Source organism: Bos grunniens, chromosome 12 (genome assembly GCF_055505025.1).
Source record: "Bos grunniens cultivar Pamir isolate PY7600 chromosome 12, Bosgru_T2T1.0, whole genome shotgun sequence".
In the NCBI taxonomy this organism is placed as follows: domain Eukaryota; kingdom Metazoa; phylum Chordata; class Mammalia; order Artiodactyla; family Bovidae; genus Bos; species Bos grunniens.
In genome coordinates, this window is record NC_141176.1 from 55,165,806 (window position 1) to 55,188,608 (window position 22,803).

A 22,803-nucleotide genomic window follows, 5' to 3' on the forward strand; every position below is an offset into this window, starting at 1 on the left:
ACAAATTCTGGATGTTTCTATTTCTTTTCTTTCTTGTTGGGTGATTCTATTTCTTCCAGAATGTTTCTTCAGAGTGAAGCATCAACCACTTAAATGAGGGTGTAATTGATTATCCTGTGTTCCAACTCCATGCATTATTCTGTTGGTGGTGGTTGTTCAGTCGCTCAGTTGTGTCTGAGGCTTTGTGACCCCATGGACTGCAGCACACCAGGCTTCCCTGTCCTTCACTATCTCCCAGAGTTTGTTCAAACTCATGCCCATTGAGTTGATGATACTATCCAGTCATCTCATCCTCTATCGCCCCCTTCTCCTCCTGCCCTCAGTCTTTCCCATTCTGTTGATAGAGATAATATTTTTTGAAAAGGAGAAACAGATTAGATTACACTGCTTCTGTGAGTGTGAACTCCAGAATGTCTGCTATTATTCTAGAACTCTTCCCCTATGTGCCTTCTCCTAGGTTGAACTTCAGCTACAGAAATTTTTCCCCTGATAGCTGAACACATAATGGAATGACTGCTTCTCAAAATGGGTTTAGATTAGAGATCCTCTAGCAGGCTCACACATGTTATTTTTTTAATGCAGTTTTCAATGACTTGCCTTCTAGCATTCCTGATTTTTGTTTCTAAGGGTTCCTCCATGTAAAACTGCCACAATCCCCCAGAAATGAGGTTTTTAGCTCCTTGCAAACACGAGGCAGACGTGAACATGTCCTGGGAGATTGATGAGTCTTACTAACCTTGTTGCAGAGATGGAAACTCAGAAACAAAGTGCCTGCGAGGATTAGGAGGAAGTCAATGTCAGCACCAGGATTAGAATTCACACTTGCTTGGTTTCTCAGCCCATGACCAGCTCCCCCACGGACCTAAGCTTTGTCTCCAGCCCTGAGTGAGGGGGCTGGGTGTTTCCAGACATTGAAAGAATCCTGTTATCTTCAGGCCCCCCCCCCGCCCCGCCCCTTGCAGGAAGGTCCCTGTTTTTAATAAGTGACAGAGCTGGGAAGTAACCTGGATTTATTCCAATCTCTAAACTTTATAAATGAGAAACAGCTGATAAGAAAGCTAGAACCAGACGAAAGATACCCAGTCTGTGGTCATACCACAGGGAGGCAAATCCGTGTGGTGACAGTACCACATAGGATTTAGTGTCTGGCATTTGAAGCCTGGCTTTACCTCTTGGTGAGTATCTTTCATTTTCCTTTCTTTAAAAGTATTATTTAATTAAAAATTTAAAGCAGTTTTTAAGGGTTACCCTCCATTTACAGTTATTACAAAATATTTGCTTTATTCTCCTTGTTGCACAATACCTCCTTAATTATCTTACATCCAATAATTGGTATTTTCTACTCCCTCACCCCGATATTGCTCCTCTTTGAGTTTCTGTAAAGGTAACCACTAGTTTGTTGTCTTTATCTGTGGGTCTGCTTCTTTTTTGTTTTATTCACTGGTTTGTTGTATTATTTAGATTCCAATATAAGTCATATCATACATTATTTTTCTTTCTCTGTCTGACTTATTTCACTTAGTGCAATACCCTCCAAGTCCACCCATGTTGGTGCAAAAGGCAAAATTTCACACTTTTCTATGGCTGAGTAGTAATCCATGATATGCATGTGTGTGGATATACACACACACACACATTCCATTCTTCTTTATCCATTCATTAATTGATGGACACTTAGATTGTTTCCATATCTTGGCAGTTGTAAATAATGCTGCTATGAACTTTGGAGTGCATGTATCTTTTTGAATTAGTGATTTTTGAGGGGGAGTGGAACTCCTGGGTCATATAGTAGTTCTACTTTTAGGTTTTTGAGGAACTTCCATACTGTTTTCCATAGTGGCTATATCAATTCGCATTACCACCAACAGTTTACGAGGGTTCCCTTTTCTCCATATCCTTGTCAACATTTGCTATTTGTATTCTTTTTGATGATAGTTATTCTGACAGGTGTGGAGTGATATCTCCTTGTGGTTTTGATTTGCCTTTCCCTGATGACTAGCAATGTTGAGCATCTTTTCATGTGCCTAGTGATCCAACCAGTCCATTCTGAAGGAGATCGGCCCTGGGATTTCTTTGGAGGGAATGATGCTAAAGCTGAAACTCCAGTACTTTGGCCACCTCATGCGAAGAGTTGACTCATTGGAAAAGACTCTGATGCTGGGAGGGATTGGGGGCAGGAGGAGAAGGGACGACAGAGGATGAGATGGCTGGATGGCATCACTGACTCGATGGACATGAGTCTGGGTGAACTCCGGGAGTTGGTGATGGACAGGGAGGCCTGGCATGCTGAGGTTCATGGGGTCGCAAAGAGTCAGATACGACTGAGCGACTGATCTGATCTGAGTGACCATTTGCATTTCCTCTTAGAAAAGTGTCTATGCAGTTATTCTGCCTATTCTAGGCAATTTGTTGTCGTTTTTTTTTTTTTTTTGGATGTTGAATTATACAAACTGTTTATATATCTTGAATATTAATCCCTTATTGGTTATGTCATTTGGAGATATTTTCTCCCACTCAGTGGGTTGCCTTTTTGCTTTGTTGATGATGTCCTTTGCTCTGCAAAAGCTTTCAGGTATAATTCGATCCCATTTGTTTATTTTTGTTTTTATTTCCTCTACTTTAGGAGACAGATCTGAAAAGATAATACTGTAACTTATGTCAAGAAATTTTCTGCCTATGTTTTCCTCTGGGAGTTTTATAGTATTTGGTCTTACATTTAGGTTTTTAATCCATTTTGAGTTCATTTTTTTTATATGGTGTGAAGAAATGCTCTAATCTCATTGTTTTGCATGCAGCTGTCCAGTTTTTCCAGCATCACTTATTCAAGAGACTATCTTTACTCCACTGTATGTTCTTGCCTCCTTTGTCATAGAGTAATTAGCCATAAGTGTAAGGGTTTACGTCTATGCTCTCTATCCTGTTACATTGATCTGTGAGTCTGTTTTTGTGCCAGTAACATACTGCTTTGATTACTGTAGCTTTGTAGTATAGTCTGAAGACAAGGAGCATGATTCCCCCAGCTCTAGTCTTCTTTCTCAAAACTGTTTTGGCTATTTCAGGTCTTTTATATGTCTATACAAATTTTAAAATGATCTGTTCTAGTTCTGTGGAAAATGTCATTGGCATTTTCATAGGATTGCACTGAATCTGTAGATTGCATTGGATAGCATGGTAATTTTAACAATATTGGTTCTTCAAATCCAAGAACACAGTATATTTTTCCAAATGTTTGTGTTGTCTTCAGTTTCTTTCATCAGTCTCTTATAGTGTTTTGAGTGTAGACCTTTTGCTTCCTTAGGCAGGTTTAATCCTAAATACTTTGTTTTGATGTGGTGGTAAGTGGCATTGTTTCCTTGCTTTCTCTTTCTGATAGTTCATTGTTTATGTATAGAAGTGCAACAGATTTAAGCATGTTAATTTTGTATTCTGCCACTTTACTGAATTCATTGATGAGCTATAGTAGTTTTCTGGTGGCATACTTAGGATTTTCTATGCATAGTGTCATGTCTGCAAACAGTGACAGTTTTACAAGATCCTTTCCAATTTGGATTCCTTTTATTTCTTTTTCTTCTCTGATGACTGTGGCTAGGACTTCCGATACTATGTTGAATAAAAGTGGTGACAGTGGATATCCTTGTCTTGTTCCTGATCTTAGAGGAAATGCTTTCAGTTTTTCACCATTGAATATGATGTTAGCTGTGTGTTTGTCATATGTAGCCTTTATTATGCTGAAGTATGTTCCCTCTATGTCTTCTTTCTGGAGAGTTTTTTATCATAAACAGATGTTGAATTTTATTAAAAGCTTTTTCTGCATCTATTGAAATGATCATTTTTTTATTCTTTAATTTGCTAATGTGATATATCACATTGATTAATTTGCAGATACTGAAAAATTCTTGCAGGCCTGGAATAAATCCCACTTGATTATGATGTATGATCCTTTTCATGTATTGCTGGATTTGGTTTACTAGTACTTTGTTGAGGATTTTTGCATCATGTCCTTCAGTGATAATGGCCTATAATTATTGTGTGCATGTGTGTGATATCTTTGTCTGATTTTGGAATCAAGGTGATGTTGGATTCATATAATGAATTTGGAAGTATTCCTTTCTCCATAATTTTTTGGAGTGGTTTCAGAAGAATCAGCGTTAACTTTTTGAAATGTTTGGTAGAATTTACCCGTGAAGCCATCAGGTCCTGGGCTTTTGCTTGTTGGGAATTTTTAAATTACTAATTCAGTTTTATTACTGTTAATTGTTCATATTTTCTATTTCCTTCTGTTTTAGTCTTAGGAGATTGTACTTTTCTATGAATTTGTCCATTTCTTCTAGGTTGTCCATTTATTGGCACATAGTTGCTCATAAAAGTTTCTTAGATCTTCCATATTTCTATGGTAACAGTTTTAACTTCTTTTTCTTCCTGATTTTATTCATTTGGGACCTCTCCTTTTTTTCTTTCCTTTGGTAAAGAATCTGCCTGCAGTGCAGGAGACCTGAGTTTGATTCCTGGGTTGGGAAGATTCCCTGGAGGAGGAAATGGCAACCCACTCCAGTATTCTTATCTGGAGAATCCCATGGACAGAGGAGCCTGTTGGGCTACAGTCCATGGGGTCACAAGAGTCGGACACAACTTAGTGACTAAACCACCACCAAACCACCACCTTTTCTTCTGGATGAGCCTGCATTGAGCCTCTGTCTAGTCTGTAAAATGTAGGAAACCATCTCAACTTTAGCATTTTATGAAGATTAAATATACCTGATATGTGAGATGGGCACTTCTTAAAATTTTTGCCCACCCATATTTCATCTTCTCTCCTATTTTAGTTATGCAATTTCTCTACATGAGCAAAACAATACCCAAATGTGTTCATTTAAGGGTCTGATCCCCCCACAGTGGGACTTTATGGGACTTTATTTTGCAGCTTGGGAAGTGGGTAAAAAACTTGGCTCAGTGGTAAAGAATCTGCCAGCCATTGCAGGAGACATGGGTTCAATCCCTGGGTCAGGAAGATTCCCTGGAGGAGGAAATGGGAACCCACTCCAGGATTCACGCCTGGAGAAACCCATGAACAGAGGAGCCTGATGGGCCACAGTCTCTGGAGTTGCCAAGAGTTGGACGTGACTGAGCACAAGCATGAAAAAGAGAAGATTTTGCAACTTAGCTGAGTCCGGTGTCAGGAGCTAAGGCCCAAATGCAGTGCACAGCAGTCAAATACATTGAGCTCAGAGTTGCAGTGTTTTTCTCCAAGGTTAGGATTTAAAGAGCTCCTGCACACAGAGTCCAGGGGGCCAAGTGCAGAGGCAGTCACGGGAGTGGAGACCATGTGGAAGGCTGACATTCTGGAAGCTGCCCTTTGATGGATAAGCACTGAAGCAGGTTCACGCTGCCCTGCGTTCTCTCCCGACTGACAGCCCTGCTCTTCCTTATCTTGTTTCTCCCTCCCCAGTTTTCTTTTGCCACTCCTCCAAGAGAACATCTGCTCTTCCTAATCTGACAAGCATGCTTTGTCCTCCAAGTAATTACTGAACATACTTTGCCTTATTTCCTCAGAGAACGAATGAGCAATTCATCTTCCTGAGTTTGAAAAGGATGGGGATAAATTCCCTTTAACTTTTCTCTTCAAATCCGATCTGAGAGTTTTAGGCCAGAAACCTTGCATGGATGATTGAAGCAGGAGGACACCAAAAGGGGAACTTTGTCAGATATAAAGGGCAGCAGGCCTTCTGCCTCCTGGAGGAATCCCTAACTTTTGTGTATTTAAACCATTTAAAAACTAGAAGGTGCTTCAGAGAAAAGGATGTAGAACAGGAAGGATTGGGAAAAATTTAAAAATAATGTCCCCCGTATAATGGGATTGTCATGGTAACAATAATTATCGAACATCTACTAAGGGTCAGGGGCTTCCCAGGTGGCGCTAGTGGTAAAGAACCACCTGCCAATACAGGAGACACAAGAGATGCGGGTTCAATCCCAGGATTGGGAAGATCCCCCGGAGGAGGGCATGACAACCCACTCCAGTATGCTTGTCTGGAAAATCCCATGGACACAGGAGCCTGGCGGGCTACAGTCTATAGAATCACAAAGAGTCAGACACGACTGAAATGACAGCACTCACTCATGCACTAGGGTCATGCCAGATACTGTGCTTTTATATACAATGTCATGTTTAATGTTCAAAATAGATTTGTGAGGTAGATTCTATTTCCCCCATTTTGTATGTGCAGGACAGTGGTGCAGAGAAGCTGGACGTGGGAATTTCTGGGCACAGAACTTACAAAACACCCAGCAGAGATTCAAACCCAGAAGAGTCTGTCTCCAAGGTCTGTGCTCTTGACCATCAGTCTTGCCAGCTGTCCTGCTGATCATGACTTGTGTATACTCAAGCACTCACTTTACCCCACTCACCTGGTGCCCAGGGTATCTAGGAACTCCCCTCTTCTGATAGGCATCTCAAAGTGTGCAAAGGCCTCCCACACTGTGCCCTTAGTTCCCAACCACTGGTGGCAGCTCACACACCTGGGCTAATGGGCCAGGGTGGCTGGGGTTTGGGTGATGAGACGTGAACCAGTGAACTGGGGCTTGGTTGGGAACAGCAGGCTATAGTATTTGGCAGCTTATATACTACCTCATGGAGAAGGCAATGGCACCCCACTCCAGTACTCTTGCCTGGAAAATCCCATGGATGGAGAAGCGTGGTAGGCTGCAGTCCATGGGGTCACTAAGAGTCGGGCACGAATGAGCGACTTCACTTTCACTTTTCACTTTCATGCATTGGAGAAGGAAATGGCAACCCACTCCAGTATTCTTGCCTGGAGAATCCCAGGCACAGAGGAGCCTATTGGGCTGCCGACTATGGGGTCGCACAGAGTTGGACACGACTGACTCGACTTAGAAGCAGCAGCAGCAGCATACTACCTCACGGTAGTATCTCTCACACCAAATCTTGGAATAAAGGAAAGAGAGGGACCAGCTAAGTATGTGCTCTCCAGAGCAGACAGAATCTTCCCAGTCTGCCCTCAAGGCCATATTTTTGTGCCTACCATGGAATTCAGGGCACCAACACCTCATCTCTGACAGTACTCTGTCATTATAAAATCTGATACTAAGATTTTATTTGAAAGGCTAATATGAGGAACTTCCTGTGGCCAAAATATCACTATTATTTTCCACTTCCTAGAGGCTAGACAGAGTGGGATTGAAGACCACCTCCTTGGTCTTCATTATTTTGCTCCTCCCAGTCTCTTTAGTTTTGACACATTGATCATTTGATAACATTTTAAAGAAGTCTGGGATTGTTCTATTAGTGACATGACAGTATCAGATTTAAGAGTGCTTCCCACAGTCTCTCTGAATTTTCTAAAATACTAACTGGCAGAACCTTACAAACCTCCAACCATTTCTGCCTATTGACTTGAGGGAATTTAATTTATTTACTTATTTTTACAGTCTTCATTTTAGAAATCTAAAAATTATGTTATCTTTCTTTTTGTTGTTCAGTCACTCAGTTGTGTCCGACTCTTCGACCCCATGGACTGAAGCATGCCAGGCTTCCCTGCCCTTTGCTATCTCCTGGAGTTTGTTCAAAGTCATGTCCATTGAGCTGATGATACCTTTCAACCATCTCATCCTCTGTCACCCCTCTTCTCCATCCCTCAATCTCTCCTAGCATCAGGGCGCTTATCCAGTGAGTCAGTTCTGTGTATCAGGTGGCCAAAGTATTGGAACTTCAGCTTCAGCATCATTCCTTCTAATTAATATTCAAGGTTGATTTTCTTTAGGACTGACTGGTTTGCTCTCCTTGCTGTCCAAGGGACTCTCAAGAGTTTTCCCCAACACCACAGTTCGAAGACATCAATTCTTTAGCACTCAGCCTTCCCTATGGTCCATTCATATGTGACTACTAAAAACACCATCAGTTCAGCACAGTTCAGGCGCTCAGTTGTATCCAACTCTTTGCGACCCCATGGACTGCAGCACACCAGGCTTCCCTGTCCATCACCAACTCCTGGAGCCTACTCAAACTCATGTCCATTGATTCAGTGATGCCATCCAACCATAGCTTTGACTATATATGGACCTTTGTCAGCAAAGTGATGTCTCTGCTTTTTAATATGCTGTCTAGGTTTGTCATAGCTTTTCTTCTAAGGAGCAGGCATCTTTTAATTTCATGGCTCTAATCACCATTCACAGTGATTTTGGAGCCCAAGAAAACAAATTGGATGATAATTGCTGTATAGTGTTGTGTTGGTTTCTGGTGTACAACAACGTGAATCAGCTATCAGTTCAGTTCAGTTCAGTCGCTCAGTCGTGTCCAACTCTTTGCGACCCCATGAATCCCAGCACGCCAGGCCTCCCTGTCCATCACCAACTCCCAGAGTTCACTCAGACTCACGTCCATCGAGTCAGTGATGCCATCCAGCCATCTCATCCTCTGTTGTCCCCTTCTCCTCCTGCCCCCAATCCCTCCCAGCATCAGAGTCTTTTCCAGTGAGTCAACTCTTCGCATGAGGTGGCCAAAGTACTGGAGTTTCAGCTTCAGCATCATTCCTTCCAAAGAAATCCCAGGGCTGATCTCCTTCAGAATGGACTGGTTGGATCTCCTTGCAGTCCAAGGGACTCTCAAGAGTCTTCTCCAACACCACAGTTCAAAAGCATCAATTCTTCGGGCTAAGTATTCTTCACAGTCCAACTCTCACATCCATACATGACCACTGGAAAAACCATAGCCTTGACTAGATGGACCTTTGTTGGCAAAGTAATGTCTCTGCTTTTGAATATGCTATCTAGGTTGGTCATAACTTTCCTTCCAAGGAGTAAGCATCTTTTAATTTCATGGCTACAGTCACCATCTGCAGTGATTTTGGAGCCCCCCAAAATAAAGTCTGACACTGTTTCCACTGTTTCCCCATCTATTTCCCATGAAGTGATGGGACCAGATGCCGTGATCTTCGTTTTCTGAATGTTGAGCTTTAAGCCAACTTTTTCACTCTCCACTTTCACTTTCATCAAGAGGCTTTTTAGTTCCTCTTCACTTTCTGCCATAAGGGTGGTGTCATCTGCATATCTGAGGTTATTGATATTTCTCCTGGCAATCTTGATTCCATAAATATGCATATATCCCCTTTCTCTGGAGCCTCCCTCCCACCCCATACTCATCCCACCCCTCTAGGTCATCATGGAGCACCCAGCTGAGCTCCCTGTGTTATACAGCAGCTTCTCCCTAGCTGTCTATTTTATGCATGGTAGTGTGAGAGCATTTTAAATTGCAGAAATTCTGGATCCACTTTTCTTCTTTTTTTGGATGACTTCCGCCTCCTACATGTGGTCTGTGAACTGGTCATCAGACTAAAATTGACCAGTCCATGGAGAAGTAAGGTAAAAAATGACACAGATATCCTCTTGTTTTTTGCCTTGTCCATTATAACTCACCCTATATAATAAAAGGGCAGCTCTCTCTTTGGTCTATCCCTAGTCCTGACTTTTAAAATGTGAAGAATGTAAAGAATGCTTATTATGAACTATAAGAGTACCTTTTAGCCACCAATGCCCTCCCCTCTTAGCTTCTCGGGCAGTTGCCCTTGGAAGAGGAAGGCAGGCAGAAGTCTGGGGGCAGGGGAGGTGATATATTACTGTAGCTTGTTTCCTTTTTTCACTCAGACAAGCTGCTGTCATTTTTTTTCTACCAGAAAATAACCAACTGGCACTTTGGAATTAAACCCTCCCAGGGAAAGTAGGATGAATATGGAGAGTTTTAAAGTAAAAATCACTTCCTGCTCCTCTGCACAATTTGATCCTTCTATTTATTTTATTTCCTAAATATCATAAAAACAATATTAAGTTTAAACAGTGCCAAATGATCATGGTTAACAGCAGAAGAAAGACAGCTCTTTTGCTGATTTAAACAAGAGAATTTTCTGACACAGAACCTCAGCTGAGAGGCTGAGAGATTGCAGGAGGGGCTGCTGTGCCTTCTGTTTCTAGAGAGATAAAGTTTCCTGACTGAAGGCAAGACAAGGCCACAATTCTGAAAGAGGGGATATTTACTTGTTGATTAGGACTTAGTTAACTTAACCAGGGAAGTGATGAGCTTGGTTTTTTCTTTTAGCCTCAGGAAGACTTAGGCTATCCCTACCATCCTTTCTTCTTCAGGGAGTCTCACTTCTCATAGACTGATGCCAAAGGGAGGAGGCGTGGTTTCTTCATCATCCAGAAGACCAGATGGAGAATATTATCCTTTGCCTCAGATAAACCAAAATAATTACTACATCTTGCTATTGATAAGGGGCTTCCCAGGTGGTGCTAGTGGTAAAGAATCCTCCTGGATTGCAGGAGACATAATGAGTTGCAGGTTCAATCCCTGGGTCAGGAAGATCCCTTGGAGGAGGGCATGGCAACCCCTGGAGAATCCCATGAACAGAGAAGCCTGGAGGGCTACAGTCCATAGGGTTGAAAAGAGTCAGACACAACTGAAGTGATTTAGCATGCATGGTAGTGATAAGGTATGAGTGCCTGCCACATAGAGACAATATGCCAACTCTAGTCAAGCTGGGACTCGTTGCCATCTTAGAATGTCCTGCTGAAATTCTAAGTGGATGAAACTGAGCCCAGAGCTGGTCACAACTGTGAAATCATTTTATTGTTGCCTATTGCCAGGTTTATCTTACCTATTTTATATCATGTAGCACAGATTAATTCTCCATTGCCTTACCTGGTCTTGGCACCATTCATCAAACACATGGCTTTACTTCTGAATTCTCAATTCTATTCCATTGATTTAATATCTGTCTTTATGTCAGTTTTGTTTACCATTACTTTGCATGAAGTTTTGACATTCACAGATGTGTATCTTCCAACTTGATTCTGCTGTTTCAAACCTGCTTTGGCTGTTCTGTTGTTGTTGTTGCTAAGTCACTTCAGTCGTGTCCAACTCTGTGTGACCCCATAGACGGCAGCTCACCAGGCTCCCCCGTCCCTGGGATTCTCCAGGCAAGAACACTGGAGTGGGGTGCCATTTCCTTCTCCAAATGCATAAAAGTGAAAAGTGAAAGTGAAGTTGCTCAGTCATGTCCAACTCTTTGCAACCCCATGGACTGCAGCCTACCAGGCTCCTCCATCCATGGGATTTTCCAGGCAAGAGTACTGGAGTGGGGTGCCATCACCTTCTCCGTGGCTATTCTGGGTCCCTTGCAATTACATTAAAAAAATTTAGAGCCAGCTTTTCAATTTCTATAAAAAAAATCCACTGGGAATTCTCACTAAGATTGCACTGAATCTACAGATAAACTAGGGAAGGCTTTCATGTTAATGATATTAAATCAGCCGATCCATGAACATGGTGCATTTTTCAGATCTTTTAAAATTTCCTTCAACAATATTTTGTAGTTTTCAGAGTATAAGTTTTTGAATTCTTTGTTTAATTTATTCTTAAGTATTTTATTCTTTTTGATGTTTTTGTAAATGGGATTGTTTTTAAATTTTATTTTTAGATTGTTTGTTGCTAGGGTATAGAAATACAATTGATTTTTGTATCTTGACCTTGTACCGTGCAAGCTTACTGAACTTATTTGTTAGTTCTACTAGCTTCTTAGTGGTTTTTTTAGGATTTTCTATGTAAAGAACATGTTATCTGGAAATGCCATCTTGCTTTCTAATCTGGATGCTTGAATTCCTTTTCCTTGCCAAATTGCCCTGGCTAGAAGCACAAGTACAAAGTTGAATAGCAAGGCTGAGAGTGGACCTCCTGTCTTCATCATGATCTTTAAGGAAAGTATCCAGTCTTTGGCCATTAAGTATGATATTAACTCTGGGTTTTTCCTACACGTCCTTTGTCAGGTTGAGATAGTTCCATTCTACTTTTAGTTAGTTAAGAGTTTTCCTCATGAAAAGGGGTTGGATTTTGTCAAATGCTTTTTGTTTATCTATTGAAATATATAGTTTTTTTTTTATTGATATGGTATATTTCATTAATTGATTTTCAGATTTTCAACCAATCATGCATATCTGGTATATATCCCATCTGGTCAGGGTGTATAATTTTTTTTTACTATGTTGCTGGATTTAGCTTGCTACTATATTACTGAGGATTTCTGTGTCTTTACTCACAAAAGATACGGTGTGTGGTTTTCTTGTGATATCTTTGTCTGGTTTTGGTGTCAGGGAAATACTGCATCATAAAATGAATTGGAAAGTGTTCCCACCTCTTTTATTTTGGGGGGAAGAAAGTTGTGAAACACTGATATTAATTCTTCCTTAAATGTACGGTAGAATTCACCAGTGAAGCCATCTGACTCTAGACTTTTCTTTTTGGATAGTTTTTTGGGTACTAATTCAGTGTCTTCGCTTGTGGTAGATCTCTTAGATTGTCTATTTCTTCTTGAGTCATTTTTGGTAGTTTGTGTCTTTCTGGAAACTGATGCACTTCATCTAAGCTTTTCTAATTTATTAGTACACAATTGTTCATAGTATCCCTTTATAATCTTTTTTAAAAAAATTTCTATAAGATCAATAGCAATGCCTTTTTGCATTTCTGATTTTAGTAATTTGATTGTTTTGTCTTTTTATCTTAAGCTAGCTAAAAGTTTATCAATTTTATTAACCAATTCAAAGAATCAGTTAATTGATTTTTTCCATTGCTTTAAATTCTCTACCACTGTTCTGGAAGACAGTGGTAGAGAGATAGGCATGGAAGAGTGGATATAAGGACAGGAAACCCACCGACTTACAAAATTACATAGGAAGACCCTGAGGACATTGGAAAGAGGGATACCAGTATTGTTAAAAAGGTCAGGGATAACTGTTCTCTATAAGCCAAGGCTGATGATGGTAGGAGATGCTGTTACAGAAGAGGACTCTCTGAGAGCAATGAGGATAAAAATATCTCAATATAATAAAAGCCAGGTGGCTGTGGTTATCTGTCAGCAGTAAAGTGACTGCTGCTGCTGCTGCTAAGTCACTTCGTCGTGTCCGATTCTGTGCAACCCCACAGACCGCAGCCCACCAGGCTCCCTCATCCCTGGGATTCTCCAGGCAAGAACACTGGAGTGGTTTGCCATTTCCCTCTCCAATGCATGAAAGTGAAAAGTGAAAGTGACTTTCACTTCTTTTCTTTCAAAAGTGACTCTTTTGAAAGTTGTATCTGACTCTTCGAAACCCCGTGGACTGCAGCCTACCAGGCTCCTCTGCCCATGGGATTTTCCAGGCAAGAGTACTGGAGTGGGTTGCCATTGACTTCTCCAGTAAAGTGACTACAGTTTTCAAAATGAGTATCAAGGTCAAAGTGGCACCCAGGACCAGAGAATCATGGCAATGATTAAGAGTACACTGTGTTTTTGGGGGGCAAGACTGATAGTCAGCCAACAAGGATATTACTCAACTCATATTTTTTAAAAATGGGAGACCAGCAAGCTGAAAGCAGTTGTTGTTCAGTTGTTAAGTTGTTTCCTACTCTTTGAGACCTGTGGTCTGCAGCACACCAGGCTCCTCTGTCCTTCACTATCTCCCAGGGTTTGCTAGACTCACATCCATTGAGTTGATGATACCATCCAACCATCTCATCCTCTGTTGTCCCCTTCTCCTCCTGCCCTCAAACTCTCCCAGCATCAAAGTCTTTTCCAATGAGTCAGCTCTTTGCATTAGGCGGCCAAAATATTGGAGCTTCAGCTTCAGCATCAGTCCTTCCAATGAACATGTAGGATTGAGTTCCTTTAGGATTGGCTGGTTTGATTTCCTTGCTGTCCAAGAGACTCTCAAGAGTCTTCTCCAGTACCACATTTCTAAAGCTTCAATTCTTTGGCACTCAGCCTTCTTTATAGCTGAAAGCAGTAGCCTCTAATAAAGTCAAAGTCTCTTAATTTTCATACTCAGAGCCATTGACTAAAGGAGAAGGTGAATTTCGGTGAAAATTACAACAACAAGGCAATTGTACATAGCAATTTCATCTTAGTTCTTCCCCAAAAGGACATGTGGCCACTTATTTTATGTTCAGCTCTTCTATCAAGTGAAGAGTGTTTCATCCTGCATTTATTCAAGGCTGCTCCATGCACCCACTGCAGCCTTGATGATCATTCTGTGCAATCTTCCCATTCTGGAGACTTCCTAGAGGAGTAGGGGTAGAAGTTCCATTCACACTGATGCTGCGGTCTTCTCTCAGGATGGGCCCTGGTTAGGTATAAAGATGTCAGTATTGACAGTATAGAGCCAGGTTAGGTAGGGACAGACTTGGATCTGGGCAGAGGGCATGATCCCATCTCTGCCTGGGAACCAGTCAAACACCTTCCTCTTTGTAAGGAAATTGGTTGCTAATCAAATGGAAATTCACACGGGTGATGCATGTCAGTCATTGGTGATCTTTCACTGTCCCAGTGCCTCTAAAATCAGCCTTTCCCATACTTGGTCCAGCATCGTGTGGTTGATTCCAGTGTGCCCAGGATTGTCACAGCTGGGGTCCTAAAATACACTTTTCATGTCGGTATGGAGACAGCACTGCCTCAGTTGGTGTAGGGTTACCTGGACTTGGACACCGGAAGGTATATGATGATGTTCTCAAATAATAATAAGACTTCAGTTTAGAACTTATAGGGCTTCCCTGGTGGCTCAGAGGGTAAAGAATCTGCCTGCAATGTGGGAGATCCAGGTTCGACCCCTGTGTCTGGAAGATCCCCTGGAGAAGGCATTGGCTACCCATTCTAGTATTCTTGCCTGAAGAATTCCATGGACAGAGGAGCCTGGTAGGCTTCAGTCCATGGGGTCACAAAGAGTCGGACGTGACTAAGAGTGACTAACACATTAGAACTTATAAGATCCATGAATTATGCCTTTGAAGCACAAGAGCTTCTCTTATTTTGTGAGTGAAGAAACAACCTAAGAGAATAAGGAACTGGCTTACATCTCAGAGATGGAACAGAGTTCTGAACTCCGGCCTGCCTTATTCCAAAGCTCATGTTCTGTTCATTATAACATGCTGCCATGATGAGGAGGGAAAGGAAAAATAAAAAATAACAAGTAAATGAATCAAAAAACTAGGAACCTCTGTGGTTGGACTTTACATCAACTCGTGCAGCGCTTGGATGATAGTGAAGAGGTCCCTAAGTTTGTCCACACACCCTTCTCAGAACAGCCAAGGACAGAATTTCAAAATGTAAAAGACATCTGTGAACATGGGTATGTACTGGCATGCTATGTGGACTTCTCAAAGGACTTGCAACCCGATTTAAGATGAGACTGAAGTGATGTCATATTTTCATTTTTTCACCCATGATGCTCATTTTTACTTTGGGCTTCCCAGGTGGCTCAGTAATAAAGAATTTGCCTACTAGTACAGAAGATGGAATAGACACAGGTTTGATCCCTGGGTCAGGAAGATTCCCTAGGGAAATGGCCACCTACTCCAGTATTCTTGCCTGGAGAATCCCATTTTTACTTTATCAGATACTTATTTTTTTCCCTATGAGAAGAGGTCTTGGGATTTGAGGCTGTTTAAGGAAAGTGTGATTTTTTTGTTGTTGAGCTTCTTTATTGATGGTGATAATTTAGTCAATAAGTCATGTCTGATTCTTTGTCATCCCATAGACTGTAGCCCTCCAGGCTTCTCTGTCCATGGGACTTCCCAGGCAAGAATACTAGAGTGGGTTGCCATTTCCTTCTCCAGGAGATCTTGTTGACCCAGGAGTCGAACCTGTGTCTTCTGCTTGGCAGGCAGATTCTTCATCACTGAGCTACCAAGGAATAATGGAATCTAAAGTAAAGAGGAAAGAACAAAGCTCTTTTCATTTTTTTCTTGTTAATTCCTTATCAGCTGAAACAACTGACCACATCTCAGCTTTTCCTTTGCATATGTAATATGTATTTTTCCCAAAGTGAATAATGGAATCTAAAGTAAAGAGGAAAGAACAAAGCTCTTTTCATTTTTTTCTTGTTAATTCCTTATCAGCTGAAACAACTGACCACATCTCAGCTTTTCCTTTGCATATGTAATATGTATTTTTCCCAAAGAGAGCTGGATATTATAGTTGGTGACTTAGTATTTAAAAGAAGGCCCTATTTTGATTTGTTTAGACATTGGTCCATTGCAGATTTGTACAGGGGAATGGCCAAATGAAAACACAAGAAAAAGCAAATGTCACCATTATGTTCCTTCACTTTGTAACCGAGTTTACTTTGCTGTTTCTGAATCTGGAGAAATCTGGGCATATGCTCCTGAAAGGAGCAAAATTAAATATCCAGACATTTCAGCAAAAGAAGAAGCCAAGAGAGAGAGAAAAAAAAAAAAAAAAACAAGTTTCTGATCAATGGCAGAAGTCTGGCTTCCAGTGGAGCAAGCTGGTGCAGGTGGGGATGGGGGTCAGGCTCTAACCCCATGTGCCCCGGCATCACAGATGCTGAGCATGGCACAAAGGCAGTCTGGAGAAGATGCAGCTTAGAGTACTTTACAGAGCCTAGGTTGTCAAGTCATCCATTTTTGAGCATCCCACCCAGCTTCCCACCAGCCCTGTGAAAAAAGCAAAAGCTGGAAGGAACCAAAACTATATCTAAAAGCTCGTCTTATCGCCGCTGTTGATTGAAGTGTAGCAGTAAACACATTTGTTGTACATGTTTTTTTCCCCTGGGTACTTTTCTAGTTTTCTGAGCAGATGTGCACACATGTAAGCAATAATATTGGTGCAGTCTTTTATTATATTCCCGGAACTTCCTGGGTTTTTCTTTTCTTTTTCTTTTTTTCTTAAGCGACACTGTGACTGTCCAAGGTCCATAACTCTCTCAGTTCTCGGAGATCATTTTTGATTAGAAAAGAGACCTTGGGTCTCCCCCCGCCCCCGGGAACACATTCAAAGCAGATGTTGTCCATTATTCTTTTCCTACAAGAAAGGGATGGAGCAGTGACATTTGGATTACCTTTCTACACCAACAGGTATTAGCCAAACAGGAGAAATTATTTATTCCTCATTAAAATTGGCTACCCAGACACCCTTAATGTCATAACCATGACTTTGCACTGCCTTAGGGAGACTTATGGCAATATGTGGCACTAAATGATCTGAGTGACAAATTGTGGCTTCATTGGCCCAGGGGAAAAAAAAAATCTCATGTTTTGGATTAAATGGCTTATTTTAGGTCACAAAAGGGCACATGTGAATTAGCCAAGGCATCAAGGGATTTGAATGCCCTTAATTAAGTGGTCACTTTGGTAGAGTTCTTTATTTTAAAGAGAGCTTGTTTGCTTATAATTTAACACTGAAATTGCCAGGAAGAAAATGTTATAGCTGAAAGTGTATCTGCCCTGCAGCCTGCTGCCAACCATGAAACGCTGTTCTGGAAACTCAAGAGAGCTCTGTAAACAAAGCTGGATTAAAACTCAGGGACTCTGGGTGCAAACGAAACCTTTCCATAGTGGAGTTGGAACTTTAAATCCTCTATCAGTACCCTTGGAAATTAGAGGGTGTGAGCTGACTTAAAATTCTAGCTAGAAGTAATGGCAAAAGAGACCATTTGTGTTTCTAGCTCAGGCAAATGAGGCTCATTTCCTTTTTACTGGGGAAAAAGAATCTTGCCAAAATTTGTCTTGTCGGTAAAAGCGCTTGTCAGCAGAAGTAAAACAATTTTGGAAAATAGGAAAACTTCCCTTTCTGCCCTCCTTCGAAGTGTCTGTGATGTACTGTCATCTTATAGTCATTCAAACTTATGTGTATTTCACAGATGATAAAAGCACTGGAAATTGAATACATCTTCTGTGTTTAAGAAGGAGAAAAGACTCTGCTTCTTTCAATCTGTAAGACCTATATCCTTAGTTCCTTTCCTTTTTCACATCCTGGTTTATAAAATGATACATTGTCTTTTAGCCTGGATCCTGGGACCTCATTGACTTGAGTCAATAGTTATATTGCTCTGTGGTTTATTCTCATTGGTTAGAAAAAAAGAGATGATGGTACAGTCATATTATATTACAGCTATTCAGAGATATAATTAATATTTTCAAAGAGCTTTAAGAACTTTGGATGAAAAGAAGCACAATGGAAAGCAGAACATTATTGTTTGTTCTTTCACATTTCTATCAGGTTTGAATAAAACCTCCCCTTTATGAAAGAGTATTAGCAGCTGAGAATGACAAAGACAGTTTCCTTAGAAATCTAGAGGACTTGAAATAGAGTGTGTGGAATTAGAGTGCAGAAAAGGAAAGAATGCATTTTTAAAGTCTATTAAAAGCATGTTTCAGACAACATGATGATTTTGCGAACATACTTCCTGCACAAAGAGAAGATAGGGACATTCTGGATCTTAGAGTTGCGTCTGATCCAGATGGAAACTCACCCACCCAAAGTTTGGTTTTGCACACAGTCACCCATGCATTCTCCTCACTTCTCCTTGCCTGTAACTTCTTGCAACTTCCCCTCGTGGCTGCTGTCTGGCTTCATTCTGTCCATGTCAGCATCCCTGAAGCTCAGGTGGTTGTACCTGCCCATTAGCCCTTTCTAGAGTTCTCAGATCCTCAGTAAGCTCTCCTTTTGGAGGCAATTATTGCACGAGCATCCTTCCTGCATCCTTATACCTTTTTATCATTATGTTCTTTTTTCGTTTGTCCAGTGTCCCTAACTTCATCAGATGCTCATTGAGACAAAGATCATATATCATTCCACTTCTAGTTCTATCATGACACTACATTACCTTTCAGCATATAGAATAACAGTTAAACTTAGCCACACATTACATTTTCTATATTTAAGAGGATGGGCAGAAAGAAGAAAAGAGAAAGAAAACATCTTCTAACACCATAACATGGAAAACTAGTCTCTATTTTAGCAAGGATGAATTGTTGCAAATTAGGGCTTCAAGGAAATGCAACTTCCACTGACTTGTTTCTGGCTGTTTTTTTGAACTGTGGTGGGTGTGGGATCTCTGTCTTTTTCCTGGTGTCACATTGGGCCCTTGGCTATAGAAGTGGCCTCGTCAGTCTTGGTGATGGGAGAGCCTGTGATGACCTCTTTCCCCGTGACTCCATTGAGAAAGCAGTGGACTGCCTGGGGAAGCAGGATGATCGCCATCCATCAAATGGGCTATCTTGTTCTCATCAAGAATCCAGGGAGGACTTCGCTGGTGACGCAGTGAATAAGAATCTGCCTGCCAATGCCAATGGTTCGATCCCTGGCTCCAGAAAGATCCCACATGCTGTGGATCAACTAAACCTGTGTGCCACATCTACTGAGCCCTTGCTCTCCAGCCCACAAGCTGCAACTCCTGAAGCCCACCTGCCTAGAGCCCAAGCGCCACAACAAGAGAAGCCCCTGCAATGAGAAGACCACGCACCACAACAAAGAGTAGCCCCTGCTCACTACAGTTAGAGAAAGTCCATGCAGAGCAATGAAGACCCAGTGCAGCCAAAAATTAATAAATAAATGAATAAAATTATTTTTAGAAAAGTTAGTATCTAGGGAAGTGACTGCAGGGTATATTCTCATCTCATGACTGCAACACAGAACAGGTGAGACCATTAATAGCTGGCAGTTCTACCCTAATTAGACCGTCTTCTGAAGGAAGTATGTTTTAAATAGACATCCCATGATATATTAGTAACATTTTTCAGGCCTTGAAACTACTTTTCTGGTGGCTCAGACAGTAAAGTATCTGCCTTTTATATAGGAGACCCAGGTTTGGTTCCTTGGTTTGGGAAGATCCCCTGGATGAGGGCATGGCAACCCACTCCAGTATTCTTGCTTGGAGAATCCCATGACAGAGGAGCCTGGGGGCTACAGTCCATGGGGTCACAAAGAGTCAGACACAACTGAGCGACTTTCACTTTCAGGCCTCGAACCCATTTTGAGAAGTCTATTCACATACCCCTTTCTCAAAATTTCTCATCACCAACTCTCAATATGCCTCTTTCCAAATTCTTGACCATGGAACCAGATCAATAGATACTTCCTAGGAATCAGAGGATTCATTCCCTTGAACATGTTCTTCTAGACAAAGTGGAGAATAAAGTGTGCACTTAAGATTACTCTGCACTCCACTTATTTCAAGGTTTCAAGTGTGTGTGTGCTCAGTCATGTCCAACCTTTACGACCCCTTGAACTGTAGCCCATCAGGCTCCTCTCTGTCCATGGAATATTCCAGGCAAGAATACTGGAGTTGATTGCTATTTCCTCCTCCAGGGGATCTTCCCCACCCAGGGATCAAACTCATGTCTCTTGTATCTCCTGCAATGGCAGGCAGATTCTTTACCACTGAGCTACCTGGGAAACCCTCACATTTCAGGGTTACTCCTGGAAAAAACTTCCATCCCACAGCACTCTCCTTTCACCTAGTACCCGCCTATCTCACCTCTAAGCCAGGCCAAACTAGGCAATTCAGGGATAATCTGATAACAAGCAACATACCTGCCATTTAGAAGCTTTTTAATTGCACCAATCTCTTCAGTTTCTTTGGAAGTATCATTGCTTCAACATACACTTTATGTCAGGAGGAGCTAAACCAATGGATTCCACTAAGCCATTATTTTAAGGGCTGACGTCCACTGTGTCATTAGATGCTGGAAACTAGGAGAATGTCCACGGGATGTCTGGGTCTCCCTGTACAGCTGCAAGGACAAGGGAGGAGAGACCAAGAATGCTCAGCCCAAAGGAAGTCTGACAAGTGAGACCCATGAGTTTCATCCTGAGACCCCAGGTCTCAGTGCTACTTCAGAGGCAGTTGCCAAAAAAAGTCACAATTTTTCAGGATTTCCTTGCCACTTGGGTAAAGGACAGGAACAGGACTTGCGGTATAGCCGTGTGGTGGTACAAGAGGGCAGCCCAGCCTTTGTTTGTCGCTACCTGTTCTGGGCTTGAGGACTGAGTAGGACCTGGTGCCTGGGGAGGTGCCAGGACTCTCTAGAGGGGCCTCTGCTTGTCACCACTAGAGCTTCTCTCTGTCACATGAGGCCATCCACTAAATACCTGCATCCTGGAGATTAAATAGCTGTGGTAGGACAGCTCTGTAGGTCAGATCATTTTCTGAGATCTGATTTCCAAATTAGGCACTCTGTCTATTTTGATGATTATACCCATTTTCCTTCCTACTTCCTCTCTTCTGCATTTCAATTGAATATAATCAATCGTCCCAGCCTACTACACTCTGTTATGAAGCACATTTCAAAGGCTGGATTGCTACCCTCCCCAATCTTTTCCCTATGGTAAAAAAGAAGGGTGTCTTTGGGGTCTTCTTGAGGGACTGATGAGACAATGGGTTGAACTTTATACCTATTTTGGGAATCCAGCACATCCCCAGAGTCCTTTAAGTTCTTAAAAAAAATTTTTTTTTAATTTTTATAATTTTACTTCTAGCTGTGCTGGGTCTTCATCCTGTGCTCAGGCTTTCTCTAGTTGCAGCAGGGCTGTGGGGGGCTACTCTCTAGTTAGAGTGTGCAGGTTTCTGTTGGCTGCTACACTTTTCTTGTTGAGGAGTACAGGCTCTAGAGCACGGGCCTCAGTAGTCTCACATGCGGCATGTGGAATCTTCCCGGACCAGGGATTGAACCCATGTCCCCCCACACTGGCACACAGATTCTCAACCACTGGCAAGCACACTGAATGCAGATACTATGGCCATTATGCTTGTATCAGCAGTGATCGCCACTCAGTCCAAACAATGTTTTATCCCCCTTAGTTTAACATCTTCAAAATGTATGACATTATTTTCCCCCAGATACAGATAAATATAGAGAATTTCTGTCATTTTGTTTAAGAATAACTCCTCCTTCCTGACTTGGCTGCTATGCTTTATCTTTTGGATCACACTGAGGTCCAGTGCTGGCTACCTACTTGGCAATAAGAAGGTGTTAGAGGAGATTAACAAGTGAGAAGCATTTACTTATGCGTTAGAGTTCTTGAAGTCCCCTCATCTCTTGTAGATCGTCAGTCCTATTCCAACTGTAAGGATGCCTTTTTTTTTCCAGTCAGTGCCTTGCCTTTTACACAGGAGACCTAGTGAGTTCGTTATTTTGGTTGGAAGCATCATTTAGCAATTTATGATTTTGAGTCTATATCTGATTTTGGCTTGTGGGGTTCCCAGACCAGTGTCTAAAGGTGGTAAGGAGTTCTTGAATGGTTGTATTTTCTCAGAAGCATCCTGGTTGCAGAAACTATGGATTGAAGGTGGAGGTGGGAAGGAGTCGTGACAGGAGACAGAAAGAGCAGCTAAAAGACCACTGAAATGGTCTGAACAGAAGAGGATTTTGATTTAAACAAGGGTAGTGGCAATGGAAAGAATAGGTGTGGATAGTTGTAAGACATGTCTGGAAAGTAGAATCAGTAGGACTTGATGAGAACTGGATACTAGGTGTTCAGAAGGAAAGAGGGTTCTAGCTTGGATAAATGAGTGGATCTTGGCTGGGGCTGAGGATGTAAAAAGAGGAGCAGAATTGGCAGGAAAGATGATGAATGAATTTAGCTTTCAACATGTTGCTTTGGAGATGCTTGCTCACTCTTCTCAGAGAGAATCTCAGGGAAGGTTTGGGTATTATATTTTCTTTATGGACTCCTTAGCATATGGAGGGTTCCTTCAAGGCATGAACCCTCAGTCCCAGTCAAAGGATGTCACCTATCCCTTTGAGCCTGTGTTTCCTTTTATTTGGACATGGATGGGTCATACAGAAGATCTAGAGACTTTTCTGCTAATATTGTTCCACTGTTGCATGTAACCTAGGATTCCCATATATGGAAATTTGCCTGTGACAGCCAGTCATTTTTATTAACTTGGCCAAATTTTCTAGGTACTTGTAGTTGATAGGACATTGATAAATTAAAGGATCCAGGATCATCTATGTACATAACACAT

The 22,803-nt window shown here is 41.7% G+C and overlaps 1 long non-coding RNA gene across 2 annotated transcripts in view; it reads left to right on the top strand.

Moving 5' to 3' along the window:
• Positions 1-1,070: 1,070 nt before the first annotated feature.
• Positions 1,071-22,803, top strand: part of LOC147361792 (uncharacterized) — a 263,465-nt gene continuing 241,732 nt past the window's right edge. For both annotated transcript variants that reach the window (XR_015138256.1, XR_015138257.1), the window contains exon 1: positions 1,071-1,175. This is a non-coding gene — a long non-coding RNA (uncharacterized LOC147361792). The remainder of the gene's footprint in view (positions 1,176-22,803) is intronic.